Genomic DNA, 14,048 nt, shown 5'->3' with positions numbered 1-14,048 from the left:
GTGAGGGCATTGATAGACTATGCACAAGTAGATTATAGGACCATGTTGGATTAGTTCTAGAGCATTTGTGTCATGCATAGGATACATTAGAATGTTTGTTGGCACATATGTTTAATCGAGCTAGTTGTGAAGGTTTCCCTAGAGCTAGAGTACCAACACTATTGTGCCGATCTTTAAGATTGGGGATCCTAAGCTCCCTAGTAATTACGGTACCATCATGATAGGCCACACAAAGGCAAATTTTTATGCTTCTATGCTTAAGCATGGGCTTATCTCTTGGGCACATAGAGTGGGTGTAAGAGCACATGGGCAAGCTAGATTCAAAATAAAACTTTCTACTCTTGATCATATATTTACTTGCTGACCTATCATTGAGGAGGGCCGAGCACATGGGCGAAGAATTTATTGTTTCTTTGTCGATCTCCACAAGCGTTTGATATGGTGCCTAGAGAAAGATTGATGCACATATTGTATGACTTAGATCTTTCAAATGAGACTACATGGGGTATCCTTGCACTTTATGAAACAGTCACAGGTAGAGTGTGTATACCAAAGCACCTATAAAAAGTTGTTCGCTCTATCATTGGACTGAAACAAGGATGTCCAATTTCTCTTACTCTCTTTAGAATGAGTATTGATGATCTTGATAGAGATGGAGATGGAGATGCTTAACTACCAAACACCTAGACACCCTTGCTACTTTATGCCAATGATCTTGTTCTCATTTTTGATTCACCTGAAGGCTACATAGCAAATTGGATACTTTACAGAGTTATTCAAATGATAGAGTTTTATCTTTGAACCTTAGCAAGACCAAGGTGATAATTTTTAACACCACACCATAGTGGGTGAAGGCATCTGCTTGAGATTTTCTCTATGGGCAAGAGGTGGTAGAGTATACAGAGAGCTGCACATACTCAGGAGTTTTGTTTATGGGAGCTTCTTTCTCTATGACAGAGGTAGTAGCTTCAAGAGGTACACGAGGATATGTAGTTCATGCATGCTTGGAGGAGGTGTGTTCATTGGTACAATTTTAGGAGCCCCATATCAAGCTATGGTTGTTTTGCTACCTTGGTGACATCTACATTATTGTATGGGATATAGATTTTGGGGACCTAGCCTTGATCATTGCTTTTGATCTGCTAGGATGTTGATGGGTGGGGAACTATGCACTTTGATCTCCAAGATTATCCAATGTAAGATAATAGTACAACACAAGATTGCTAGAACAAAGTTGGGAACTACACCAATGGTGGTTGAAGCACTTGCTAGATCATTATCTTACTTACATGGCTTGTGGGATCCCCCATGTCAACATTATGTAGATTGTCTCTCAAGTCATGTCGCCAACTAGCTATGGGAGGAGACTATAGGTCTCAGCTATATGGCTTCACAATGGATAGATTTCCACCCTTTCAATATTCCTTGGATGCACCATCGCTCTTATTGACTTGCTTTGGATATAGAGATGACATGGTTGAGTTCCTCTCCTCACGAGAGGGGGTAGAAAATGGCCTTCTACAAAGATCATTTTCTTAATATTACTCATGATGGATTCCTTTTACGACCAAGGTACATGGACTCACAAATTTCGTGTGGGCTTTGATATGCAATAGGCCATCTTTTCACTTCCTCTCATTAGCTATAGATACAGACATGGAATTACACTTTGATACCCTTGGACGAGCAGATCTGCCAGCTATGTGAGTTAGAGCAAGAGATAGGGGAGCTTTGCATATGTCAATGCCTAGTATACTATGATATACGAGGACAATTTTATTGTGTTTTTTGAGAGGGCTTCAGGCCTTTATCTAGGGTGATGGACTTGATTGATCAAAGATGACTTGGCCTTCTCTTGGTAAGAGTTACATAGACACAAAAAGGATTTATTACAAAGGACATTAATCTCAAGCCAAGGACCCATCCAAAGGCCACATGACAGAGTTCTTCCAGAGTAGCACTCCTCAGCCAGTGGATCACACGATATATTGCTCTCTAGCACATAGGACTCCACGAGAGCAAGCTATAGAGATTAGTAGATATTGATGCCCTTGTCCTCTCCACAAATCATGTCGATGTTCTTTGTACTAGTGAGGCATCCATGCCATTATTAAGAGGCATGGAGCAGTACCTACTAGAATCTTTACAAACAGGATTTCTACTAACGTGATCACAAATACGTGATCATGTAAATAACATTGAGTGATCACATTTCAAAATATGGGATCACGTTAAATCTTCATGTGACTTCCCTTTAGCCTATAAAAATTGCCCAATTCAGTACGCCCACTGGGTTTTTCATTTCTTGGTGGGCTCGGTTTAGCGTTCTTAAAGTTTCCCAATGCGCACGTCAAGAAAAACACATACCCTGACGAGGTGTTGGTGGATTGCCACGTCACCACTTATCGGCTTTTTATTATCACGTTAATTGTGATTATGTGAATGTGATAATAAACATTGTGATCACAAGAAATTTCACGTGATCAAGTAAATATTAAATCTCTGTTTACAAAGGAGGAGATTGATACCATGCTGCAACAACCCATGAGAGAGTCCATGTCATGGTACCCATGCTAGCCCGGGCCCGACATTTTTTTTCTAATGGTTGGATCCTTATGCTTACTTAGTTGTCCACGTTTTAGTACTTGTTATATTATCTTTTGTATTGAACATTTGACACATATAATGATGATGTAGTCATTTGGCCTCATGAGTCCTTTAGGCCTTTTGCAAACATTAATAAATATTTCATCTCTCTCTCTCTCTCTCACACACACACACACACACACACACACACACACACACACACACACACACACACACACACACACACACACACACACACACACACACATTGAGTCACACCCCCCCCCCCCCCCCCCACAAATTGCAAGATATAAAAAAATATCTGATGCATGTCCAGGGCGAGGTCGGGCAGCGTTGGACAACACCGATGTCACATGTCGCTAGAGCACAAAGAGCTCTCTCTCTCTCTCTCTCTCTCTCCATCTCACTCTCTCTGTCTCTCTCTTTCTCTATGTGTGTGTGTGTAATGGTATCATAAGCGACGGCATATGCGACGCAAAAGGGTGTTGCTTATGCCACACAACTTGCATTACATAAGTGACGCATGATTTTTAAAACATTAATATTCATAAGCGATGCCCATCCAATTTGTGAGTGTCTCTAATCCCTACATTTCTAGTAGTGATCATTTCTACCTTCATGACAGAAAGTTACTAAATCTATCCTCGTGAATTCTTCGTAGCTTTCTTTTGCAAGTGAGATTACTCTGTATTGATGATGAGCTATGTTAGGATCAACAATGATTGTTGGAAATGAGGGTTGCTAGACTCCTTTCGATGCTTATGCATTTTACCATATTTAAACCCTAAGAGGATAATGTTGCTTGTATGGACAAGTGGATTGAACACCCTCATAGGCAACCCCACACATAAAATCTAAGAGACAAACCTAAATTCACACCCTTATGACAAGCTCCAAAAGAGAATACAGAGAGATGGGACTGCACTCTTGCACCATAGAGAACACCCTAAGAGGATTATGTTGCTTGTATGGGCAAGTGGATTGAACACCCTCATAGAAAACCCCACACAAAATCTAAGAGAAAAGCCTGAATTCACACCCTTATGACAAGCTCCAAAAGAGAATACAGAGAGATGGTACTGCACTCTTGCACCATAGAGAACACCTTCATCCCTGTTGAAAAAGAGATGAAGTGTTAATATTTTCTCAACCAAGAAACTCACTAGCTTGAACCTCGTGCCACCATTGTTGATGTGGTAAACTTGGGCCTTGTCACATATTTGCAGCCTATTTTTTGGCCTTTATACACATTTAAAAACAAAAAGGACGGTTTTTGGTGGGGAAAATGCCAAAAGGAGTCAAAAGCATCGCATATTAGTTTCTAGATATAGGTAATGATTGATCGAGTTAAAATTTTCAAGTGAGATGAGTGCATCCACACCATCTCCTTAGCTTATAAATAATAAAAAAGAATCAAATGCATAATCTAGAATAGGACAAAACCAATACAAGGCCTTAAGTGCTCATAAAGTAGGTACTTCTCAGCAACTCCTAAGAGCATATGCACATTATGTACACTACCACATCCACATATTGCATCTTTGTTTTATTCATCCTCACAGTCTACATTGTCAAGACCTTCTTCACTTTCATGTGCATCAAATGGATCATTGTTGCTTCTTCACTTGAAGACTTTGATTGTTTTTCTTGCAAACAACTTGAATCCTCATGTCTATGCCATCAAGCTGACACAAGGTATAAGTAGCATTTCCATGCACATGCTTAAGAATATATCATCCAAACCATTTATTGCTAGTTATCTATTGTGTTGTGCTGATTATCAACGTTGTTTTCATAAATAAGCACCTAATCCCCTTCTTCATTAACTTTTGCTCTAAGCCTATTGTGCCTCTTATTCAACTAGCATTCATTTTTTAAACTTTCCTCTTTCAAATGAAGCCATTGCAAGTTCAATATTATGAAGCCTTCTTTCCAGTTGTTGACATATAAGCAAGGTTGAAAGTTCTGCCCTAGTTATTCCATGCTGCCAAACCACACATTCTATTGAGGAACCACGTCTCTAATTGCGCAAGGGATTTTTGACCATCCAAGCATATAACTAGTGAGTACTAAGCTATGATAGTTTGGTTTTCCTAGAAGGCATAAGGTAGAAATCCTAGACACTCATAAGTATTATTCTTGCATTTCATAATGCGAGAATTTTAATGATGGGAGGAATCCCTCTTTTGCTCTTCACCACATGCAACACCTCATTATTGAGTCACAACAAATTTACTATGCTTTGAGAGGATTGGGGAGCAGGATACACGTGCACCTGATTGTGTGCATGAGAGGAGAAAACATAGGTATGTGGGTGGAAATATAGATTTTCTATCTCCTTATGCTTCGATATAGAAAGAGTAAGGGTTAGTGATTAGTGAGTCAGTGGGCGACCGAACATTGGACATCCCGCCCGAGACAAGGCACGTTGCGTTTTACCCAAGAATCTCCTACTTAAAGTAGAATGTACCAATAAGTGGGTCCTACTAGCTACCTACTAGTATAAACAAAAAAATATAGGCAAGAGACTCTCTTACCCTATGCCCATTGGCTCACTCACTTGATCTGCATGCAACAATATCGGCTCTAGTGATAGGCGAGCATGTGAGTACAAGCTAGAGCTTGCATACAAATCCTACAGACATCTTTCTATGATTTGCATGGCTCCACTCAGCATCATGCTAGCATTAGTCATCATAGAACTGAATCCCTGTTGCAAATTCTCCCACTACAGCTGCTAAGTTGAGCCTACAAAATTAACCTAGGCTAACTACATGGTGTTGGTCACTTCAAATACTTGTATGTCCTTCACAACATCATCATCTTGCATGTAGATAAAAAAATTGTTCCTAATGTAACCTGTAGATATCATGAACTTAAGAAACACAAACATATAAATTGTTATCATTAGAAATGCACATTGTCTTTTGACATGGTTCACGAGGTTGCTCTTTAGATAACATACAACAAGAGTTTCACGAAGGCAAATTTACATATGATTTGACAATGTTACATTCACATATGATGTCATAAACTTACATTCACATATGAGTACACATGTGTACATTCACACAAGCCGATCAAAACATAAATACAAAAAATAAATTGTTATAAACTATGTCCACTCTCTTTAGAGTCGGTTTGCGATGCCACTCTTCAGACAACATATACAAATAAGAGTTTCACAAAGGTACATTCAAATATGATTTCTCAAACGTATGTGCACATACAGGATCATCAATGTATAGTCACATATGAGTACACATGTGCACATAACACAAGCCATCATGAAAGTACATATGAGCTTGCATAAATATATATGCAAACTTCTTCATCAATATTGGAGCACCAAGTTTTTAAACATGTATGATGTTTGTCATATATTGGAGCACCAAGCTCTCAAACATGTATGATATTTGTCATGAATGCTAGAGCATCGAGCTCGTGAACTGCTGGAATTAGGGTTGTAGGAAAACACACCCAGCTTGGAGAAGGCAAAGGAAGCTCAAGGCACATAATAGAGAGTGTATTACTTAGTGTTTAATGGAAAGACAGATATCCCTAGAGTGATGGGTGTATATACAATGCACGGGGGAAAAAACCTCCTAAAGAGGGGAAAAATGCCCTCGTGGCCCTAGTGTGTTCACACACATCACTACCACATGTATATGGTATCAAATCACCCCGGGAGTGATGCGGTGAACGAGAGCTGGCACATGAGTAAAGGGAAGTGAGATGCCTTGAGGACATGATCAGTCCACAAAGGGGAGTAAGCCCAAAGCTTTGAGATTCTCACAAGAAAAAGCATTTGTGAAAAGATATGCAAGGTTGTCTTGTGTTGGCATATAAGCCAAGCTCATCTCTCCTGCTGAGAGCCTCTCCCTGACATAGTAGTAATGCACCTCAATGTGCTTTGTGCGACCATGAAAAACTTCCTTGCAACTGCCAATGCGCTCTGACTGTCAGTGTAGATAGTGTTGGAAATGTCCTGTCTAACACCCAAATTAGCCATAAGGAAGCTGAGCCATACACACTCAATTGTAGCTGTGAAAACTTCCCTGTACTCAGCCTCACAACTAGAAGTGTCCATAGTAGGTTTCCTCTTGCTTAACCATGATATACATGAACTACAAAGCATGAAACCACTTGTGGACACTCGCGTGTCAAAACAATCAACCTAATATGAGTCTGAAAAAGTATGTAAGTCTGGTGACAATGATCCCCCCTTGGGATAAAACAAGCCAAGATGTGAAGTGCCACTCAAGTAGCAGAAAATCCTCTTGAGAGCCTGCGAATGCTCAGACCCTGGGCTATGCATAAATCTATTGACATGTGAAACTACAAACTGAATATTCGGCTGCATGTTGCATACATAAATGAGGCACCCAACAACAGTTTGGTAAAGAGTGACATCAGAAGGATCCCCAGCATCATGTAGACTCAACTTCAAACCTGTTTCCATGGGAGTGGCAACAATAGGTTTGCAATCCTCAAGTCCAAACTTACATAGCAATGTCTCTATGTAACTTTTCTGACACAAGGCAATACCACCATCACACTGCTTAAATTGTATGCCCAAGTAATGATGCAACAACCCCCATCTTTCATCTTGAAAGTAGCACTCAAATCAGCCTTAAATTCAGCAATATGTCTCTCATTTGGCCCAATGATCAACAAATCATCTACATAAAGAACCACAATGAGAAGTACATCGCCCTCACGCTTTTCATACAATGTGCTTTCTGTTGGACTGCTACAAAAACCTTATTGGACCAAATGAGTGTCAGCTTTCTCATACCAAGCACGAGGAGATTGCTTCAACCCATACAAAGCCTTCTTACATCTGCACACTTTGTCCTCTTTTCCTTTCTTGACAAAACCGCGAGGCTGTGTTACATAAACTTCCTCAAATATGTCACCATTCAAGAAAGCAATAACTATGTCTGATTGATGTACATCCCAACCAAAACGAGATGCCAATGCACATAGAAAATGCACAATAATTATACAACAAGTGGGAGCAAAAGTATCTTTACAATCTATGCCGTTTTGCTGTGCATAACCCTTTGCAACAAATCAGGCCTTATGGTGATTGATCTCACCATCCGGCTTGCGTCTCAACTTGTAAACTCACTTCGTACCAATGGCCTTTTTGCCAGGAGTCAAATCACATAAAGTCCATGTGCTATTTTCTATAAGTGCATCATATTTTGATTGCATGGCAGCCATCCAATTTTTTGAATTCTGTGCTTCATCAAAAGACAGAGGTTCCTCAACATCACGTAAGCTAGACACAACCAAAGCATAACAATCTGATGCATAAGATGCATGGCCAAATCTTGAACAAGTACGACTAAACAAAGTTGCATCCAATTTATTGTCACTCAATGTATGCACCAGTCATGTTGGCATATCTCTAGCCTGCTCATTTTCAGCCCTTTCCTCATCAAGTACATCATGTACATCTGCATCAATAATAGGCTGATGTGTAACATTTTTGAAAACCCCCATAGGCTGTACATTTGCCTCATTGGAATTTACATTCAAACTTCCACCATTAAAAAGAGGCAACAAAGTGTCATAAATGTACTGTGAGCTTACATTACTATCTCTAGTACATGACAGCAAGGGCTGAACAGAATCGTCCACAAACACTACATCTCGCGAAACCATAATACGCTTTGTTTGCAGATGATACAACCTATAACCTTTGCTTTCACCCCACTATAACCCACAAAAATACATTTGACAGCCTTATCATCCAATTTCCTGCACTGTGTTTGTGGCATCAAAGCAATTGATGAATATGCAAAAAACACTTAAGGGCATACAATTAGGTAGCAAAGTTTAGCGCTCGAGCATGAAGTGATAGATTTAGATGCAAATAGATAGCCTATCACTACACATGGTACCATCAGAATGCATAAACCTACATAGTATACAACTTATAGCTACACAAGATACAAGTAACTACTCCATATTCACAAGTGGGTAACAATAGAACTAGCCAACAATAAACTAGGGTCAAGGATTCTTTACTATGGAGCTTCTCAACAATCTCTATGAGACGCTTTAAACTAGATCCATTCTTTAAAGCAATGCTAAATTAAAAAAAATATTAAAGACGTCTTAGAAATGACACATAGCCTGCATAGAAGCAGACCGGAGTCTCCAAAAATAGCACCTAGTGGTGGTGCAAGACTTTAGGTTGCAATGTCCAGATCAATGTTTGTAAAGATAGAAAGCCTCTATGGCCGTATGATTAGAGTGCAATTGGTGCCTATATTTAGCATGTTATCTTGAATATGTTTCTAGCCCCTATGGCCATGCACAAATAGGCTTGTCACAAAATCCAATCCTTAGCCATATTAGACCTACGTTAACCCATAAACTTAAATAAGTAAGGTGGCCCCTTGCATTTGTTGATCATGTTTTCATGGGAAGAACACGTGTCTTGTTTGTAGAGCACTCATGTTTGCCCCAAATTAGCCTTAGGGCAGGCACATAATAATAATTCAGTACCAATCCATAGTATTTGTATCCTTTGATATAAGTACAAAAGAATATCACAAGAGATCTAAAGGATGAGTACCATCTACAATAGATGAGTTTGATGAGTACCATCTACAATAGACAAGTTTGTTATATAAATCAAAATCATATAATCATCACTTTCAATACATGAGATTTTGTATCTTATGCTTGTCGACCATCGTAATATCTGGTATATTACAACTATAGCCAAGCCAAAGAATAGTCGGGAGCAAGCTATATCATTGGGAGATGGCAAGCCATAGAGTGAGTGGCAATGCAGATTGGCACTCTGCTTCAAGCCATCGTGTGTGCGGGCATACAGGTCGACATCAAATCACCATCGGGCCTCCACTATTTCTATTATCACTATGGTCAACTATTTTTATTATCACTTTGGGCCTCCTCTATCTTCATTATCACTGCCAATATATATAGCGGAAAAATTTCTGGTCTATTTTTGCTAAAAAATAGTGCTAAAGATGGTTTTTGAGAACATACAATTATAATGAATCAAGGTAGCTACTCATCAAAGGACAAGAACAACATCGCCAAGAGACATGCACCATATTGTCATAAGCACACCCATGATTTGAATCAAATTAAACACAACATTGCTTGTACGTCACTCGCAAGCACGTGGACTTCTAGTACACGCGATTAATCAGCCTACTACAACCACGTTTGTCATGGTAGTGGTATGGAAATATAGGCATTAAATCACTATGGTGTTAATTAGGGTAGTGCTAATCTCTTTGTCACTTGTCTCTTTGAGACACCAAAGTAGCCTTGTGGTGCTACCGTCTGGCGCTAATCAAGAAATAAGCAATTTAGCAAAGAGAGAGAGAGAGAGAGAGAGAGAGAGAGAGAGAGAGAGAGAGAGAGAGAGAGAGAAGGTAATACAGATTAGAGGACATAGAACATAAAGTTACATCTGCATGTTTTGTGTATGACAGGGAGGAACACTCAGTATCAAATATCACAACACGGCATGAGGTGTAGTTTTGATTGTCACAAAAAACCCAAAAATAGTCCAAAAAACTCAAAAAAAGAGCATTTAAGCTTGCAAGTTTTTTTCAAAAAACTATGGCTAAAAAATCTTAAAATTTCTACATCATGCTTCATGTAACAATGGATGATCTTGAAAACAATGGAGAATTGACAAATTTACAATCACATGTATAACTTAGAAAAATTACATTCCTATAATCACATCAATTTTTGACCAATTAATAAAACATAAACTTTGTGATTTCACTATTGTGATGAAAAATGCAAATAAAACACATGCTTATAAGTTACAAACCCCAAATTTTGCATCTAATTTTTTCAAAAAGTTGAGTAACAAGATTATCTCTATTTTTGCAACAAAGCTTCATAAACAAAACTAAAAACTAAAATTATGAAGCAAGTTTGAAAGAATATTGCTTCTCTTTGTCATTCCCAATTGGTTTTTCTTTCCCTTCTAGAAGACAATATAAGATATTGTGCGAGGTATTTTCTCTGACATCAACAAGATAACCTACCACTTTGAAAATGTTTTCCTCATTGTTGAGACCTTTATCATCAATGCCATAAAGAAATAAGAGGTTCAATAATTGTTTGATTGTGCCCAAAAACACCTACTCGAATTGACCATGCATGACCTTCAGGCTTCTTATATCGTGCATGCTCCCAAAGGATTTGAACATCATGAATTGATGCTTTTTTTTGTTTATGAGAGGTAGAAAGCATACCTCTAGGGGGAGCAAAGACTCTCTTTGAGGGAGTGATTGAACTTGTACAACCTAAACCAATTAGAGAAGATGAAGATTGATTAGCAAGATTAGATTGTTGACCTCTTCTTTGCTTCTTAAAAACATGAGCTTCACCAGAAGGAGAAGGCTTTACAAAGAAGAAACTGCAAACATCGACAAAAGAACCATGAATTCTTGCTATCAAGCATGCCTAATCCAAAATATATACTTAAAAACAACAAGAAGGATATAAAATTTGTAAAAAAATTAAACAAAGAAGATTAAAAAATCCCTCATATTTCAAGGATTTCTGAAGTACAAAACTAAGAATTTATGTGTATTTAAAGCAAAAAAATCAAAGTATGTCTTTAGTTATGGCACAATAGATCTTTATATGTTAACCAAATGATACCAAAAACAAGTGTATTATTCTAGTTACATCTCCCTTGCTCTAGTGTCTCAACAACAATAGGTGCTACAATAGTACTCAGATTATCTCTTTGCGGAGTGGCTAGAGCAACACTCAACGGTTCAATATCCAAGCCAACCACATAATCTCACAAATTTCTTACAACAAGTACTTGTTTCACCAAGGAAGACCAAAGAGAGTAGTTTATACCATCCAACCTACACTCATTGAAAAGTACATCAAGAGTAGAAGAATCACACTTGCTTTCTCGTTGTGTCCTGATGCATATAACAATAAATCCGCACCATGTGTACAAAGATCTACACAATCAATGTATCAAACAACCAACGAAAACTTTCTCTGCACAAGATTGACAAAACATAGCTCTCTTTGTATCTACAATTCATCATGCATGTGTAATTCTAACCTCCACACCAATACTTTTTTGTAAGATACACAGGAAGTTTTTTTTGTATGGCTGAAAACTATCTTCTACTGTGATACTCAAAACCAAATTCTAAAGGCATAAACAGCTCTGAAAGGGGGGCAAAACCCCAAGACACTTGCTGCAAAATTTCTCGGAATGTTGAATATTCTTATCTAAGTTCTTGACCCAAAAATTGCCTTTAAACTTTGCGCGCGTGCGCGAAAATGCAAAAACGATTTGCACACAACCACGCAAAGTACACACATGAAGATAAAGCAAACTCACACAGAGAACAAGGAGATGGAGAACATGAAGATGGAGATGGAGATGATACCTAGATACGACCTCTGGAGAGAGCAAAACCTTCTTGTTGTGTTTTGGAATAGAAGATTGCAGCAAAGTTGTATTCTAGAATACACCTAGGCTACAAACTTGTATTTCAAAATACACTTGTGCTACAAACTTGTATTCCAAAATACACTTGTACTTCAAACATGTATTCTAGAATACACTTGTGCTACAAACTTGTATTCCAGAATACACATGGGTTACAAAACTTGTAGCCTAGAATACACTTGTGTTGTAATTTTGTATTCTAAAATACAAAATTGTTACAATTTTGTGTTCTAAAATGGAGAAGTGCTAAAACTTGTATTCTGAAATACAAGATTGAAGTACTCTTGTCTTCTAGAATTAAAAAAACTTGAATCCTAAAATACTTATACACAACAAATGAACAAAAATCTTCATACTCGTGTATTCTACGATACAAGTGTATTGTAAATTTTTATTCAATTGATGTTTATTGATACAAAGCAATTTGAGAAGATGCAAATACAAGTAAGTACTACTTGAGGTGATCAAGGTGACTAAGAAACAAAAAACAAAAAATAGCGAACTACGTATCAATAAATTAAACTCGGAGGATATGAAAATTCTTGTTTATGGTCTCACTTTGAAGAAGTTTGGTCATCTTTGTCAACAAGCCATAAAATATTTGATGGAAAAATTTTAAGGATTGTAGTTGAAAGCCTTGAGTCTTCAATTGTAAGCTTTTGAGGATGTAATTGTTTTTTTAGTGGAATGTTGTGTAAAATGTTTTAGGCATATTTGCACTTTTTCGTCTTACAAAATTTTCTATATTGACTTTGGTTCAAAAAATTGAAGTCTTTTTGACAATGTTCGCTGTTATTTTTTTAAGTTGCTTAAAAAATTGATGTTTTTTTAGTTTTCTGAAAACTTTTGGCCAAAGGTGAGGTGTAACTTTTTCGATTTAGGTGTACTTTTTGATGACCAAGTGTTGAGGGCATGTATTCACAACATTGTACGCTCCAATTGCACAAGCGCGACTCCAGCTCGCCAACACTGCAAGGTCTGTTATCTGTATCCAATCTCCCATGTGCATGTGTTTTCTTGGCGCAACATATAAATTCTATGGGACAAGGCATAGATTCCATTTCTTATGATTTTCTGGAGAGACCACAGTGCCAGCTCTCCACCATACTTTTGTATGGCACCTCTGTATGACATGCACTATATGCTTTGCACTTTTAGTATGTGAGGTTTCATTGCAAGATGATATGTTTAGCTATTCACATTGTTTGACTCATATATTGGCTTGTAGATTGGACAATCGAGAAGCATCAATACAACATTGTAGGTGAGTAAAGCACCTCATTTATTATTGCAGCTCATTTATGCTTTATCTATTTTCTTGTTTTAGATTTTTTTGCATTCATTAGTTCCTTTGCTTTGGTTTATTTGGATCTTGTTTTCAGAACTATACACTCGATGTCGATCAACATCTGCACATGTTAGTTACACACGTAACTCTTTGCATACGGTTGCTAGCCAATGCATGTGATGTATTACAGTAGTGAATAATGTGTTGTATCGCAGTAGTGAATTCACCTTATGCATCTTTACTTTAGCTCTAAATAATTGATACCATACTAGGTGTCTAAATAATTGATGCCATACTATATATGTCCTAGTTTCTCCCGAACTAGGTATCAGTATGAATTTCTCAAGACCTAGAAAGCGTCAATATGCTAGGGAGAAAACTGCAGCAAACTTGAAACTAGTTTAGCGTTCATATGCTAAGTCATGGTCTGCATTGTATAAAGATTGGAGCATGCAATGTGACATCTTTGCTCACAATCTAGAAATATGGGGCGGCATACCTCACATATATAGCAAGAAACGAGGTCGACAAACAAATAAAATAGACACTCCTATTTCCCTCACTTTTGTATTATTGTTGGACGCTTTGCCAACGGAGCGGCAAAAACAATATTTAGCAACATTGCATCTACAGTCCATTACCAGTTCAAGATAC

This window comes from Adiantum capillus-veneris, chromosome 22 (assembly GCF_014529385.1).
Source record: "Adiantum capillus-veneris isolate H3 chromosome 22, ASM1452938v2, whole genome shotgun sequence".
In the NCBI taxonomy this organism is placed as follows: Eukaryota; Viridiplantae; Streptophyta; class Polypodiopsida; order Polypodiales; family Pteridaceae; genus Adiantum; species Adiantum capillus-veneris.
The sequence above is the reverse complement of the archived record's forward strand: the minus strand, read 5'-3'. Positions refer to the sequence as shown.